The 15,262-nt window shown below is 42.9% G+C and overlaps 1 pseudogene; it reads left to right on the forward strand.

Annotated features, from left to right (window-relative positions):
* The window catches only part of LOC120063504, a 75,124-nt pseudogene extending 61,592 nt beyond the window's left edge, over positions 1–13,532 (forward strand).
* Positions 13,533–15,262: the final 1,730 nt, after the last annotated feature.

Below are 15,262 nucleotides of genomic sequence, written 5' to 3' on the forward strand. Positions count from 1 at the left end.
TATTTGTAATTACTTTAATTGTTCAGTTTTCAAACGCAGTTCCTCGGCTAGCAGAATGTTTTCAACCCCCTCTGATACAGTAGCTTGCACATGATTAAATATGCTGTATATATATTCTTTTTTAAAAATTTGGGTTTTGAGTTGGTGTGGGGCTGCAAAACGATTTGAATGTATTTAAATACGTTAATGAAACATCAATACTAGATAAGTAATGTGGGACTTGGATGTGAATGAATTTGCAATAGCTAATATAATTGATTAATCAATGTTAATGATCAATCATACCTGTATAGGCTATCTGGGAATTAAACTTTACATAACCTGAAAGCATTGCTGTAACTAGGATAATGTGGAAAAGTTTAAAATGTCACATTGGTGGAAACAAATCAATTTGAATCTTATCCAAATGATCCACCTGAAAAGGGTTGGAAGGCAATTGAACTACCTTGTTGAATTGAATGTGACAACAATATCCAATCAGTTGAGATTGGCTGGATATCATAAGTGTAACCAGTAGTTCAAATGTGAGTATACATTCACCACCAGGGTCACTAATCCCTGAGGATTGTGAGACAACCTTGGGCCTCAATGGAATTATTATTTATTTTTTACTTGTAAAAAAAAGTTTATTCTTTACCACCAGGGACCACTAATCGAAAATGTGAGGCCCGAGGAGGTGGAACTTCTGTCGCCCAAAAGTCACTGATCCCAGAAAGCTGAGGTCAAACGGCGTGGGATTTCACCGCAAACAAAGGAACTTGTACCAGAATCTCTTCCAATCTCTTCGATAAGGGAACGGGTTTACTCGTGACGTCTCACTTTCAAACCCTTTCGGCGTTATTTTTCGCGATGTTTACCGGAACGCGCGGTAACATAGAAATATAAAATGTTTCTACCAATGCTACTGAAACGCAAGAGATAATATAATGTCCCCGCTCAAGAAATTAATAACGACCGAGTCTCCCTGCTTCTGAAACGCGAGAGACAGAAATAGTACTACGTTTGGCCCAACTAGTCTATTCCTCCGAATACCTAGATTGGCTGGCCCATACAGTATGACCTGACTCGTAACATTCAGTAATTGACCCTACACACTGACTATGTCAGAAAAACAACACCGGAGGCAACCTCTACCCAACAACAACGATTCCTGCCTACAGCTCTAATGGTGTATAACGTAATCTGTATAATCTCAATTTCATATCGGCTGAATTCAATATGAAGGCCTCATTCCATCTTAGATTCTTCGCACGGGGCACCAATATGTCGTGACATGACTATCATTAATGTGATGACTGCTATTTATCGAATAATGACCTACTACATTTAATTATTACTTGATTAAATTAATCATGTAACAATTAACTCATTAGCAATTTGGGGCACCACGGGAATAGTTATTTAACGAGTTACTATCTCCCGACTAAAACTCTAAAGATATTATAAATATCTCTTTACATCAGTAACTGTCAATTATTAATTGTTACCTCAGTCTCATTCTGAACGTCGTTGACTTCGTAAATCTGCAGGAACCCTAACTTAAGTGATGAATCAGCGATACACAAATTGGCTTAATTATTTATTTACTAACTAACTAAATAAATAATCACACAGAAATACATAAACACACACGGTAAAGGTTATTGATTACTAACATAATGTAATGAAAACAGTCCCTAGTGGACTAACCCGATATGACGGCTTCTTACACAATGGAAAGGGGAAGGATATGTAAGGAGAGGGAGAGACAAAGAGCAAACTTCTTGTACATACATTTGGAAACTACGCTCACCATAGTCAGAATATTTAGCACCCTAACAATTGCTCATTCAGATTAGAAATGCAACATATTTACGCGTCGATGTCTCACTCTGTCGTTGCTCTGTTGAAACCACTCGATCCGTCTATGGCGAGTAGTTCGATGTGAGTCTCTGGTTGTCCACCAGAGGTCACAATGTCCTTCTTAGTTGTATGCTTCTTTGTTTTGGAGTGTTCATTAGAATGAATACATCAGGGGTGTACCACACGGTGGTGATAGGGATCCGTTCTTCCCTCCCATCTTTGGTCAATTGTCCTAGACTACTTTACATACAGAGCTGCAGACGGTGCATGTTTTGGTCTAGTCTGCACCTTCTTCACTTGTCGAGAGTTTCAGAGGGTCTTACCATTTTCTGGTCTTCAACGTCCTCACGTTCTCTGGTTTGCATTTAAATTCTCAGCGAGTCCTTTTAAGCGTTCCGTCGTGTTGACAAAATGTCTGTGCACACGTGGGCGTGGTTACTGACTGGGCCTAGGTTTATATGAACAGCCATTATCTCGTTTAGAAGGTTAAAATCACATTTCTATATTCACAAAAGTATTCTTATACTTAATAATTTATTTTATACAACATTTAGATGCAAGAGTTAGTTATCTTGTTATACCATCCTTAATGACATCACAAAATAATAAATGATATGACATGATTACTGTTTGGATCCCCACCAACCATTCCAAACGTTTGGATTTCAAAACTAATGTTCCTTTGTCCAATCTTAGAGTTCTTAGGCAAGAGTCTCTCTCTACACACAGCACATTCCTTTGTTCAATACTGCAGGGCAAGAGAGAGAAAGTTTATGACCGGCGTTAAGTCATAAAAACCGGCCCGGGGGGGGGGGGGGGTCTGGCTATCTGTCAGCCCTGTGCTGAGCTGATCTGGCGCCTTTGATCCTCACCAAGGAGAGAGAGTCATAACAAAACCAAGATTCAACTCTTTGGCCTGAATGCCAACCGTCACGCCTGGAGGAACTCTGGCACCATCCCTACGGTGAAGCATGGTGGTGGCAGCATCATGCTGTGGGGGTGTTTTTCAGCTGTAGGGACTGGGAGACTAGTCAGGATCGAGGCAAAGATGAATGAAGCAAAGTATAGAGAGATCCTTGGACTGGGTCAAATGTTCACCTTCCTACAGGACAACGACCCTAAGCACACAGCCAAGACAACGCAGGAGTGGCTTCGGGACAAGTCTCTGAATATCCTTGAGTGGCCCAGCCAGAGCCTGGACATAAACCTGATCGAACATCTCTGGAGAGACCTGAAAATAGCTGTGCAGCAACGCTCCCCATCCAACCTGACAGAGCTTGATAGGATCTGCAGAGAAGAATGGGAGAAACTCCCCAAATAAAGGTGTGCCAAGCTTGTACCATCATACCCAGACTCAAGGCTGTAATTACTGCCAAAGGTGCTTCAACAAAATACTGAGTAAAGGGTCTGAATACTTATGTAAATGTGAATCAGTTTTTAAAAAATATATAAATTCTTGAACATTTCTAAAAACCTGTTTTTGCTCTGTCATTACGGGGTATTGTGTATAGATTGATGAGGGAAAAAAACTATTTAACCAATTTTAGAATAAGGCTGTAACCTAAAACAATTGGGAAAAAGTCAAGGGGTCTGAATACTGTTCGAAGACACTGTTTGCATGAAATACCCGACTCCTTGAAAGTCGTGTATTGATTATATATAGCATACGTGATGAATGGTGGTCACTGCAATCAACAGATACAGTGTTGCTCATTGGATTACCCTATATCATGGAATAGGCTATGTGTAAGTTTAAGACAAAAGAGAGATTGGAATTGTATTATTTTATGTGGATATCCATCCACAAAAAAATGGATATCCATCTGATATCCAGATGGATATCCATCTGAAAGGGAAGAGGATATTTTCTTATCTAAAATGTGGGTGAAACTTTGCTTTAGTATACATTTCTCGAGCTCGTTATGTGTGTTTCGCACACGGGACTCGAATCTGGATGGACTCGTGCCTCGTAAAAAACGAATAGCCTATTGCGCAATATATTCCAACATTCAAACAAAATACACCAGCGACATCATTTAGGTGATAAAGGTTCTGAGCACAGTGTTTCTGATCAGATCGACAATTACCTTTTATTTATTTGTGTGGCTACGATGCCATCTTTAGAGCACAGCATTTTCTGTTAGGTTTCCAGAGCATTGAAAGAGAGAAATTAAATAAGCTACTACTGAGGACTAGTAGTAAAAGGCGTGTTGTGTTGGGTCGGTGATGTGCTAAAGTGTGATGTAATGGTATTTTGAAAACTGCTGGCGTGTTGTGTTTATGAGGAGCCCCCTCGTGCATGTCTTGTTGCATGAGCTGGCTGCTGTTTCCTCCTTGCTTGGCAGATATCTCAGAAAAAGTACAAACTGTGAACCCGTGACCCAAATCACAGAAAATATCTCTCAATCAATTGGACTTCTATATAACGTCTATATTTTTCGTAGATTTGTGTTATTCCACAAAGTTCTATCTAGCGCTGCAGTGAGTGGGGGGCTGTATAACCCTGTGATGTAGCTCTAACTCTACCCCATTCTCCCTGAGTGAGAGAGGTGCACACTTTGACAGACAGTCCAACAACAAGTCAGAGGGGTTTAGGAACATAGACACATTTTCAAAATGTGCCATTATTCCCCTTTAAACAGTTGAATAACTTTGTTATTTAACCTTTATTTAACTAGGCAAGTCAGTTAATAACAAATTCTTATATACAATGACGGCCTTGTTACAGTCCAAACTGTTACCATTCAAGTCTATGGCCATTGGAATGCATTGGAATTTACAGTATGCAAATGTGGTTGTTTAGTAGTATATGTTTCTTTTTTTGCAACCTGAAAACAGTCAGCTTGCATGTTTTAAAGTTGTTTTAGTGTTGGTAGCTTTTACGGTTTTGGCACTAGAGGTTCCGGTGGAATGACAATAATAAGTATGAACAATTTCTAAAGTTGTGCTTTGCTTTGCTTTAATACCATCATTGTTGAGGCAACAATACCAGTAGGTAAACAAACAAAAAAAACATGTCAAGATTATCTTTGTGTTTTCTTTTTGTCTCCCATCAGACTTCACTGCCATATTGTTGGATGTTATGGGAAATTCCACAAGTTATCTACAAGAGCTTTTCAAATCTAGCTCCATATTATCAGGTAAGGATGATAGTGCTATATAAAACTCAAGGTTACTTTCGTAACCCCGGTTCTCTAATAATGAGTGAGATGTATAACGATGGTATTTTTATTTAACCTTAATTTAACTAGGCAAGCCAGTTAAGAACAAATTCTTATTTACAATGACGGCCTACCCAGTCCAAACCCGGATGACACTGGGCCAATTGTTCGCCACCCTATGAGACTCCCAATCACGGCCAGTTGTGATACAGCCTGGATTTGAACCAGTGTCTGTAGTGATGCCTCTTGCACTGAGATCCAGGGGGTTGAGGTGGTCAGCCAGCGATGGCGCCACCATGGGGGCGCGTTGCAAAACCTGGATGCCTCCATATTGTGCATGTCCAGGCTAGGGGAGCCCCTTATAAGGTTCTTGCTGGTAAGTGGCTTTTGCCATGAGCCCTTCATCTCCCTGAGGCAAGCTGAAAGTGTGGGAAGCAGTTGCTTAACTGGAGCCATACGGGACAGGAGTCTTTACCCATTGTACAAGTCCCTAATGGGATCCTTAACCCCCCCAAGGGAGCCGGCCACTCAATGCCGAGTTTGACCGCGGAGAGCCAAAACTCCAAGAGGGTGAGAGCAGCCCTCCTGTACTGGGAGCAGGGAGACATTTCTCTTAGGAGAAAGAATGGGCTCTTCACACTCCATTTCAGTCACGAAGTTGATGAGACCCACAAGATTAATCCCATTGTTATCCTTGTCATCTCCTAGCTTGCCTTCCCCTGACACCAAGTCGTCATACAGGGAGGGGAGGGAATTGAGACTATCCATAACCTCACTCCAGCTGGGCTCGGTTGCGAGGAGCTGAATCTCAGCCTCTGCCGGGGGCTTAGAGGTGAGGTGGGAGGGAACGTTTTGAGCCCGCCCTAGTCAGTGCTTTGCAGTGCTCACAGGATTCAGGGTTGTCGAGTGCTGCCTGGGCATGTTCCTTTCCCAGGCAGTTGATTCATAGAAGGTGAAAATCCTTCCCAGCAATCATGGAACCACAAGCGCAAGAACGTGGCAGGACAAGCGCTTGGCTTGACTAGAAGCGCTTGGCTCGCCCTGGGACTAGGTAGCCATTATATAGAAGGGGGCTTGCTAATGTAACGGATGTGAAATGGCTAGCTAGTTAGCGGGTATGCGCTAATAGCGTTTCAATCGGTTACGTCACTTGCTCTGAGACTTGAAGTAGGCTTGCTCTGCAAGGGCCGCGGCTTTTGTGGAGCGATGGGTAACGACGCTTCGTGGGTGACTGTTGTTGATGTGTGCAGAGGGTCCCTGGTTCCCGCCCGGGTCGGGGCGAGGGGACGCCGTAAAGTTATACTGTTACACTAACACCGAGACGCCTGTTGTAAAACAAATGTGGCAGCCCGGAGACTTTGAATAGGCGTAAGCTAGCATGTTAGAAACCTTGTGACTAATGGCTAGCTAGGGTGAGCACAGTATGAACGCTATAGCCACGAGGCTAGTAGGTGTTAGCTTGGGTTGCTAGGGTGCACTGTAGCTAGCACAGTGGTAGCCGAGGGGAACTGCGTGGGAGAGGTGTTCAACTTTGGGCTGGTATTCTCTCACGGCCGTAGAGCAGCGAGGCTAAAATGGTCAGTCTAGGTAACACAAATGAGTGAACATAGGTTAAAATAAACAAGAGAAGGGAGCTAGCAATGGACCTCCCGGGTGGCGCAGTGGTCTAGGGCAGTGCTAGCTGCGCCACCAGAGTCTCTGGGTTCGCGCCCAGGCTCTGTCGCAGCCGGCCGCAACCGGGAGGTCCGTGGGGCGACGCACAATTGGCATAGCGTTGTCCGGGTTAGGGAGGATTTGGCCGGTAGGGATATCCTTGTCTCAGTATGTAAAAAATGTAATAAAATGTATGCACTCTACTGTAAGTCGCTCTGGATAAGAGCGTCTGCTAAATGACTAAAATGTAATAGTACCATCTGTGCAGGTAGAATGCTAGTGTGGTTACCTTGCCGTCCAGCGAGCTAGCCAAGTTAGCTTATGCTTAGCAGCGTGGGCTAACCAGGTCTCGATAGCTAGCCATGTGATGCTAGCTACCACCGGTGACTGAAAAGTTGAAAACTAATTCTACGTTCCTTTCGGTCAGTACTCAACACTATCGACAGGAGCTGAGGTCCTACGTTTGGCATCGTTAACGTAAACGGTTTGCATGTGAACAGTTAAGACAGGGATCAGAGAGCTTCAGGAGCGTAGTGATCTTCGCAAAGAAGAGAGCAAGGTTGACCAGAGGATGGGATGTGTGGCTCTTGTAAAGAGGGAGGGGCTTACTTCATTTGCCACTTGACCTGTCTGTCTCCGAAAGACGTTGTCTGATTGGTACTTCCTATTAGTGATCCGCCTCCAGTGAATCCCATTGTGATACATCTAAAGGAATATCTGAAAGAGAACCAATACACACAGTTTGAGTTGACTACCCTGAATGTGTGGTTCAGGCTATGGGTTTGACTCTTGCATTCGCCACCTTAATATACTGTACAGTATATGACTGTAAGTCATCATTGGGATCATGACTAAAGTTTGAATGTCATACTGTTTCTTTCTTTCAGTGAGCCAAAATAATATTTCTGACTGCATATACATCTGTGTAATGGCAGGTAAATCAGGTAAAGTTTATAGCGTTTTTAGCATATTGGTTAGATGTTCTGTGGTAAATGGTGATTGTCTTCTGTCATTGTTGTGGGGGCTTTTCTAAACCAGTTATTGTAATATTCAGATTTCCAAACTGACATGGAAATGTATTGTAAATGTTACATATGTAAAATCAAAAGTTTGGATGATTCATATTGGCTATACATTTGTATAATTTTGAATTATAATTCATTGATGACGTTTATACATGAGTATACATTTTTGTCTAACTATTTCAGATAAATACCTGTCTCAACTCTGGGAAGTTGACTCCATCATGCCTCTGTTCAATCAGACCATTACAGAAAGCGCACATAAAGGTATTTTTCCCTCTTAATACACACACAGGCAGACACAGGCATGCACCCACATGCGCACAAACACTCACAAGCAAGCACACCGAAACAGACACACACTCACGCACACATACAAGCGTGCACACACACACTTTATCTTAATGAACTGCATGTTATCTCCATGTGGGGTGACATATCTCACAACACAAGACTACATTCTCCATACAGTGGAGCAGCAAAACTACACTGACATCACAGGAATTTTGATAGAACACAGGGCTGAGGGGCCAGAAGGTTGTGGGTTCACAGACCACCGTGGACAAGAGTAGCGTTGAAAGATGTATTTTATGCTTAAAGCATTGCATGAATCAATCATCGTATTTGCAGGCCCGAGAAAAAATTGCCTTTTATAAAAATGTCATTCAATTCTACATAATTTTACATATTATTTTCTATACCACAGAAATTACCAAAATTACAGTGAGATAGGCCTATGTGTTCATCTTATCATATTTCTCCAATGACAAATCAGTGTGTCTTGTTTGCAACAAAATTGTCCCGTTTGCAAATAATACAATCTGAGACATCATTAGGAATCTGAGCATGGTACTTTCAAAAGTGATGTCAAAGAAACATAACACTGTTATCCCCATATGCATCGGAGTCATATCTTTCCCGGGTATTTTACAGCTTGTTTCTAGCACAAAGCATTGCGGACCAAATTGCTGTTATATATCACTTTATATAATTGGATCCGTTTTATTTTCTTCAAAATCTTAAGCTAACTGCCTGTGCTTTTTGCAATTTTCTGTAAAGATGCACTATGCAGAAATTGCTCTGTTATTTCCGGGTTCGTAAAATTTAAAAGTTTGCCTAATTTATGTGACAAAACAAGCAAGTACAACGTAGCAAATCATTATACTATCTAAACCGCTGTGAAATATATTTTCCATAACAAAAAATATTGTATTGTCAGCTGTTTGAAGCTGGTGTACAAAACCGATAGTAAAAGACACAAACACTTAAGGTAAGCATAGAAATAGCTCACACAGAACATATCTACCTCTTCACTTGCTTTCAACAAGAATAACATATCTGTAACTCACATTTCTATGTGAATTTGGTCAGGTCTCCCAAAAATTTTAAAAGTAGGCCTAAGGCATACCCTCTCATATCCCCTCAACTTGAGTCTTGGTTTTAACTTAACAGCCCTTCACTGACATGGAGGTTGGCTATTTAATTAATGAATGCATAGTGGGTGGAGGAATTGACTGACAAATCTATGGATATTGCAGCCTATAGCTTAATTTCATCTGTCAAACAGGTAGGCCTACTATCAGACCTCAGGATAAGACCCAGATGCAGATAGTTCGAATCACAGAAGTTTATTAACAAAACAGGGGTCAGGCAACTGACAGGTCAAGGGCAGGAAGAGGTCAGTAATCCAGGGCAGTGTCAAAAGGTACTGAACAGCAAGCAGGCTCAGGGCAGGCAGAATGGTCAAAACCGGAAGAACTAGAAAACGGACTGCTGCAAACAGGAGTACGGAAAATCATGCTGGTAGGCTTGACGAGACAGGATGAACTGGCAACGGACAACCAGAAAACACAGGTATAAATGCACAGAGGATAATGGGGAAAATGGGTGACACCTGGAAGGGGGTGGAGACAAGCACAAGACAGGTGAAACAAATCAGGATGTGACGCCTACCTGTTATTTCTTAAATAGGAAGAATTAGGCTCCAACACAAAGCCTACTTGTTGTTAGTAAAGTCTAAATAAAATGAAAATGGCTTAAATGAATTATGCCTACTTTTTTTTTACCCCTTTTTCTCCCTAATCCAATTGGTAGTTACGGTCTTGTCTCATCACTGCAACTCCCTTACGGACTCGGGAGAGGTGAAGGTCGAGAGCCATGCGTCCTCCAAAACACGACCCAACCAAGCCGCACTGCTTCTTTACACAATGCCCACTTAACCCGGAAGCCAGCCACATCAATGTGTCGGAGGAAACACTGTACACCTGGCAACCGTGTCAGCATGCATGTGCACGGCCCGCCACAGGAGTCGCTAGAGCGCAATGGGACAAGGACATCCCTGCCGGCCAAACCCTCCCCTAACCCGGACCATGCTGGGCCAATTGTGCACCACCCCATGGGTCTCCCGGGCGCGGCCGGCTGCTACAGAGCCTGGACTCGAACCAGGATCTCTAGTGGCACAGCTAGCAACTATAATGCAGTGCCTTAGACCACTGCGCCACTCGGGAGGCGAATTTGCCTACTTTTATCACCATGAGCATGAACTGTCCATTTTCGATTGATTGTGCCATGGCTGCTGCTTAAAGTTTCAGCACCACAATGTCAGTTACATGAATCTGGCTTATTTTGAGGTCAATAACTCTGATAAATACATTGTGGGCAAGAAACATCAAATCAATTATAGTCAAATCAATTATAGCAGTAGCAAGCTATCAAAGTTGAACTTCCGTCCTCATTCTCATCTTCGCGCTCTCCTTCTCAAACTGAATATATAGGCTATAGGCTAGTCCACGCGCAACGCTAATATGCATTTTTTCAGACAAAGCCTAATCAAAAATAATTTTCAGAAGAATACTTTGACTGTCCTCCTGAACGGCCACCCTAGACCTACACAGCACAGCCGGGGCTCAGGTTTGGAATATCCATTGCAGTATGTAAAGCAGCCTAGTTTTATTTACACCATCCCAGCAGCTATCTTAGAAATATAACTTTGATCGGTGCTTCTCTGAGCATGCACTTTGTAGCCTATAGGCTATGGATTATTTGATTGAGACCACATTAAATAGCCTACATCCACAATTCATATTGCGCATACAGCGAAGAACCAGAGAGGAAGGGCGGCATCGGGCACACATCGATATACACTGAGTGTACAAAACATTAGGAACTTTCCTAATATTGAGTTGCAACCCCTTTTGTGCTCAGAACAGCCTCAATTTGTCAGGGCATGGACAAGGTGTCAAAAGCGTTCCAAAGGGATGCTGGCCCATGTTGACTCCAATACTTCCCACAGTTGTCAAGTTGGCTGGATATCCTTTGGGTGGTGGACCATTCTTGATACACACTGGAAACTGTTGAGCATGAAAAACCCAACAGCGTTGAAGTTCTTGACACACTCAAACTGGTGCAGCTGGCACCTACTACCATACCCCCGTTCAAAGGCACTTAAATATTTTGTCTTGCCCATTCACCCTCTGAATGGCACACATACAGTACACAATCCATGTCTCAATTGCCTCGAGGCTTAAAAACCCTTTAACCTATCTCCTCCCCTTCATCTACACTGATTTTAGATGTAACAAGTGACATCAAAAAGGCATCATGCCCTTCACCTTGATTCACCTGAATAGTCTATGTCATGGAAAAAGCATGTGTTTCTAAAGTTTTGTACGCTCGGTGTATAGCCTAATAAGCAACTCATTCTAAAACACTGAGAAATATTGACATTTCATCAATTACAAATTGCATGGCCCTCCCCTGTATTAGATTTAAAAAATACTAAACCCTCCCCTTGACTGAAATTGAAAAAACATGACCCTCCCCCATTTTCCTCCAGGTAACCATTCTGTCAATTTTGATCCGTCCCTAACCAGTAGAGTCCACTCCACTGCACATGGTAAGTTGTACATGCCATTAACTTTTTATTTACCAATGCCTTGTATCATGATAGTACTGGTAATGGTCACTGTTTGTTCCATTTGAATGCAGTTCATTGACAATCAACATTCTCCTAGTGCTAATAGTGCTAAACAGAATGCATTTTTTATAATCAAGTATAGAAAATCATGCAACTTCCTGACAATCGTAAACAGCACTTTATCGTGATCTTGCAGCTATTGACATACAAACATACAGTTGAAGTCGAATGTACACCTTAGCCAAATACATTTAAACTCAGTTTTTCACAATTCCTGACATTTAATCCTAGTAAAAATTCCCTGTTTAGGTCAGTTAGGATCACCACTTTATTTTAATAATGTGAAATGTCAGAATAATAGTAGAGATAATGATTTATTTCAGATTTGATTTCTTTCATCACATTCCCAGTGGGTCAGAAGTTTACATACACTCAATTATTATTTGGTAGCGTTGTCTTTAAATGGTTTAACTTGGGTCAAACGTTTCGGGTAGCCTTCCACAAGCTTCCCACAATAAGTTGGGTGAATTTTGGCCCATTCCTCCTGACAGAGCTAGTGTAACTGAGTCAGGTTTGTTGGCCTCCTTGCTCGCACACGCTTTTTCAGTTCTGCCCACTAATTTTCTATGGGATTGAGGTCAAGGCGTTGTGATGGCATCTCCAATACCTTGACTTTGTTGTCCTTCAGCCATTTTGCCACAACTTTGGAAGTATGCTTGGGGTCATTGTCCATTTGGAAGATCCATTTGCGACCAAGCTTTAACTTCCTGACTGATGTCTTGAGATGTTGCTTCAATATATCCACATAATTTTCCTGCCTCATGATGCCATGTATTTTGTGAAATGCACCAGTCCCTCCTGCAGCAAAGCACCCCCACAACATGATGCTGCCACCCCCGTGCTTCACGGTTGCGATGGTGTTCATCGGCTTGCAAGCCTCCCCCTTTTTCCTCCAAACATAACAATGGTCATTATGGCCAAACAGTTCTATTTTTGTTTCATCAGACCAGAGGACAATTCTCCAAAAAGTACGATCTTTGTCCCCATGTTCAGTTGCAAACCGTAGTCTGGCTATTTTTATGGCGGTTTTGGAGCAGTGGCTTCTTCCTTGCTGAGCTTGCATTCAAGATAAAAGCAATGTACAGCAATAAAAAAAAAAAAGTAAAAGCAATGTACAGCAATGAATGACCTTACATTTGACCATGTTTGACTAGTATCTTCCACAGCCTCAGAAAATAGCTCTACAGCTCCACCGACCACAACCAGTAGAACCAGAACCACATCCTTCTTGACCTCAACAAGAGCTCAACCCACCACAACCACACCCTCACCGACTACAAAGACTAGAACCAGAACTACAGGCCGACCGACCTCAATATCAGTTCCTCATACCACTACAACTACAAGCAGAACTACAGTCCTACCGACCCCAACTACAGCCCTTCCGATCACAATCACAGTCCAACCAACCATACCCAAACCACCACCGTCCACAACCACAGCCCAACAAAGTAGATCTACAGCTCTACCAACCACAACCCAATCAACCACAGCCCGAACAACCACATCTACAGCCCTACCAACCACAGCCCAACCAACTACAGCTTTACCAATCCCAGCCCTACTGCCTACAACCACAGCCCTACCCACCACAACCACAGCCCAACCAACCACAACTACAGCCCTACCAATCACAGCCCAACCAACTACAGCTTTACCAATCCCAGCCCTACTGCCTACAACCACAGCCCTACCCACCACAACCACAGCCCAACCAACCACAACTACAGCCCTACAGATCACAGCCCAACCAACTACAGCTTTACCAATCCCAGCCCTACTGCCTACAACCACAGCCCTACCCACCACAACCACAGCCCAACCAACCACAACTACAGCCCTACAGATCACGACCACAGCCACGCCAACTGCAGCTAAACCAATTCCAACCTCAGTGCAACCGACCAAAGTCCCATCATCCACAACCACAGACCAACTGCCCACAACAGCTCAACTGACTACAACCACACCACAACTGACCACAGTCCATGTGACGACAACCACAACCCAACTGACCCCAACCACATCCTTGCCACCCACAATCAGATTCCGAATGACGACAACCCCAGTTCGACTTACTATGACCACAGCCCCATCAACCATAACCCCAATCCTGATAACCTCAACCACAGCACAACCGACCACAGACCCACCAGCCACAGGCCAAGCAATTACAACCACACCACAATTGCCCACAGCCCAACTAACTACAACCACAGCCCCATGGACCATTACCAATATAACCACGACCGCAACCAGAGTGATCACCAAAGCACCCATCACAGAGAAACCAGGTAAGTCATCAAGTTTACTAATACAAGGCAAGAATACTTAGTCTGGGTGCCATTCTGTTTCTGCTTTGCTGCGAACTCCTTATGGAATTGTAATGCTATATTTTTGGGCTTGACAGAAATCAGATTTACATCCAACCTTTTTATGCGAGCAAAGTACAAGTCGGATAAAAAAAATGTCATGACAGGCCAGATGGGAACATAACATTTTTCGGGAAAACGTTAAAAATGTCAATAAAACAAAATACGCTAAAGGTGGGATCTTTTTGTGTCTGTAAAAAGAATTTGGCGAGAATGTCGGTGGAAACGCTTTTATGTGTAAATATTGATATAATAAGCGTCATATCGAAGTGAACTTGGAGTCACGCGATGACATGTTGTGTGGTCCTTCCACTATGACTAGTCGGGAAAGCATGCAGTTTATTATTTTTCTTTTTTTCCACCTTTATTTAACCTGGTAGGACAGTTGAGAACAAGTTCTCATTTACAAATGCGACCTGGCCAAGATAAAGCAAAGCAGTGCGACAAAATCAACAACACAGAGTTACACATAAACAAACATACAGTCATTAATACAATAGAAAAATCAATGTACAGTGTGTGCAAATGTAGAAGATTAGGGAGGTAAGGCAATAAATAGGCCATAGAGGCGAAATAATTACAATTTAGCATTAATACTGGAGTGATTGATGTGCAAGTAGAGATACTGGGATGCAAAAAGATAAATAACAATATGGGATGAGGTAGTTGGGTGTGCTATTTACAGATTGGCTGTGTACTGGTGCAATGATCGGTAAGCTGCTCTGACAGCTGATGCTTAAAGTTAGAGGGAGATATAAGACTCCAGCTTCAGTGATTTTTGCAATTCGTTCCAGTCATTGGCAGCAGAGAACTGGAAGGAAAGGCGGCCAATCGAGGTGTTGGCTTTGGGGATGACCAGTGAAATACACCTGCTGGAATGCGTGCTACGGGTGGGTGTTGCTATGGTGACCAGTGAGCTGAGATAAGGCGGGGCTTTACCTAGCAAAGACTTATAGATGACCTGGAGCCAGTGGGTTAGGCGACGACTATGTAGCGAGGGCCAGCCAACGAGAGCATACAGGTCGCAGTGGTGGGTAGTATATGGGGCTTTGGTGACAAAACGGATGGCACTGTGATAGACTACATCCAGTTTGCTGAGTAGAGTGTTGGAGGCTATTTTGTAAATGACATCGCCAAAGTCAAGGATCGGAAGGATAGTCAATTTTACGAGGGTATGTTTGGCAGCATGAGTGAAGGGGGCTTTGTTGTGAAATAGGAAGACGATTCTAGATTTAT

This window comes from Salvelinus namaycush, chromosome 18, assembly GCF_016432855.1.
Source record: "Salvelinus namaycush isolate Seneca chromosome 18, SaNama_1.0, whole genome shotgun sequence".
In the NCBI taxonomy this organism is placed as follows: Eukaryota; Metazoa; Chordata; class Actinopteri; order Salmoniformes; family Salmonidae; genus Salvelinus; species Salvelinus namaycush.